The following is a 2,758-nucleotide window of genomic DNA, read 5'->3' as shown; positions in this document are numbered from 1 at the left end:
CTCTGTTGTGGTCAGTGTTAATTCCTGACTACTCTGCAGCAGTTATAACCCCCCATATGTTCTCATGTCTATCATCCACAACATCATAGTTCTAGTTCTGTTCCTTTTACTTACACTTAATCAGTTTTTAGAGTTACTATTTCCCCCTTCATCCTCAAAAGCCCAACAATTTACATGTACCTAAAACTGAGATTTTTAAAGGACGATCTTAAATAAAAAGCCAAAAAAAAAAAAAAGTTACAAAATTAGGGAATGTCTTAGCAACCTCTTCATTTTGCTGTTAGAAGTGCATTCCTTGTGCTCCCTTTAGCAGCACATATACTAAAATTAGAAAGATACAGAGAAGATTAGCATGGCCCCTGTGCAAGAATGACACATAAATTCATGAGGCGGTTCATATTTTTTCCTAGGCCCTGGAGTAGGCATCACGTAAATGGGATTAAATAATGTACGGGGTGGAGGCAACCAACAGATCATCACCTAAAGGCCTCCCCCACCCACCACCCAAGTTTTGATAAGGAGATTTATATGGCTCTTTGAGTGAATAGAGAAGTGTCTGAGCCAAGTTTTGAGTTTTAAGAAACACGTTTTCTCATTTAATAAATGTTAATTTTAGAAAATGAAAAAAAAAAAGAAGTGCATTCCTTAATGTTGAGCTTCATGGTTGAGGATTCAAAACAAATTTCATCATCACAAAACTTTATTTGTTTGCAGAGTTGAGAAGAAAGTGGTTTGTTTTTCCTAAGCATTTAGTTGCAAACTCAGGCTCTTCCCAAATGTACTTAGCTCTTACAGGATAAATCCTGTGTGCTACCTCTTATAATTACTACTGTAGTCCTGTGCTCAGAAATCACTTCTGGCAGTGCTTGGAGTACCATATGGGATGCTGGGGATCAAACCTTGGTCAGTTACATACAAGGCAAAGGCCCTATCCACTGTGCTATTGCTTAAGCCCCTCCATATACTTTCATTTTTTATTGTTTTTCCCTAAAAAAAATTAATGAATTTGTAGCTGCAATATAGATTTGGGATCTTTTATATAAATTTTATTTTATTGAAACCATTGTGATCTACAAAGTCTTTTATATCTGAATTTCAATTATACAATGAATCAGGGCCACTCCCACCACCAGTGTTGACCCCACTCCATTATATTCCCATAGTGAATACTATACCAATACCCTTTGCCCCCTCTCCTGCCAGTATAACGATCCCCAATTAAATTTAGATTATTAAAGTTTAGGTTTCTTGATTCTATTGTTGACTTTGGCTTGGATATTTAGTTCTGTCCTTTTCTCCATCAATGCACCTGAGATCACTTGGTCCCTGACCCCTAGCTTTCTTTTTTTCTCTTTTCTTCTTAATTTTATAGAAAAATGAAGAAATATCAGGTAAAACAAAGTAACTCATGTCCCAAAGTTCTATGAAAAAAGGCATTTGTACTATAGTTTTAAAGATGTATTTTTCTTAGTCAAAATAGAAAAATATGTCAAAGAATTTCCTTGGATGCTAATTCTCCAAATGCTTAGATTTGAATTTGTCCTTAGCATGCTTCTCACATTCTTGATTACACAGTCTCAAGTGCTTTGCCTGAGCATGTTTTCCATTTTTGCTTTGTTTGGGATTTTAGTATATTAGACTTCAGTTGCATAAATTTTGAACAAAGCATGCCTTAGTTTTGGGGAGACTGACAGGTCATATCAAAGCATACCTCTGGCAACAAACAGTAGGAAATATACTTTCTCCGAGCCTTCCAAATACATTTTGATTAAGTAAAACTCACAGTCCTAAATCAGATAATAACTAAATATTAGCTTTATAATAAATAAATACTCCAAGTCTACTCAGAATTATATGGATTTTTTCAATATTATTTTATTATTGTAGCAACAGAATGTTTTGTTAGGACCTGCAAGAATTATCATACCAGAACAAAGACTCAGAATTGATATGAAAGACAAAGGATAACAGTGATGCTCATTTCCCCATAAATATAAAAGGCATATAACTGTGGAGCTGTGAGCAATCATCAAAGCCAGATCCCTAGAAAACTGAGGTTCATACAGGGAGAGGAATTTACCCAACCAAGGACTCACAATTATTTTATTAGTACTGAAGCCAGATGAAAGTCCCTGACTCCTTTAAATCATGTCATAAAACCAAAGTGCTTATAATATCTGTATAAGGTAGCCTGCTGAAATTTGCTCAGAGTTTACCTTAGAAACCAGGTTTCCAGAAACAAAAATTCTATCAAATCTTAAATATAAATACTCTAATGAGAGTGGGAGGATACAAAAATTATACAAAATCAAATCAAATTCATTTTAATTGGAAGTCCTAGCATATTATTTGTATATCAAAATAAACAAAGATAAATTTGATACCAATAGACTTTCTTTGTTCTCCAATAATATATTTCCTGTCTCTTCCTCTTGCTTTCATTTCTTTTCTTCACTTTCCTCTTTTATTTTTTTACTAAAGAACTTAGCCAAAATTATCCAGCAGTTCTTAAACCAAACTACCTGATTGCAAGATATTTCTGTTGCTTACCTAAATTAATCACACATTAAATGTGGAGAATGGCTCAGAACCAATTTATTAGCTTCTCTACAAAAAAGTATGAAGTGAGATTTCAATAGCTATCAATGCAGCTAACAAAATTTTCTATTCTCTAGAAACAAATAACCCGATTTCTTGAACAATTTTAGTGAATGCTGTGAGTGACTTATTAAGTAGTAGTCAGCCATCACTGAATTGT

The 2,758-nt window shown here is 34.0% G+C and overlaps 1 non-coding gene across 1 annotated transcript; it reads left to right on the top strand.

Annotated features, from left to right (window-relative positions):
• Positions 1-297: 297 nt before the first annotated feature.
• LOC126023515 (U6 spliceosomal RNA) lies at positions 298-404 on the top strand. Its single transcript, XR_007500632.1, has one exon. It is a non-coding gene; the product is annotated as a U6 spliceosomal RNA (small nuclear RNA).
• The last annotated feature ends 2,354 nt before the right edge of the window (positions 405-2,758 follow it).

Source organism: Suncus etruscus, chromosome 11, assembly GCF_024139225.1.
Source record: "Suncus etruscus isolate mSunEtr1 chromosome 11, mSunEtr1.pri.cur, whole genome shotgun sequence".
NCBI lineage: Eukaryota > Metazoa > Chordata > Mammalia > Eulipotyphla > Soricidae > Suncus > Suncus etruscus.
This window is presented reverse-complemented; position numbering and strand designations above follow the sequence as displayed.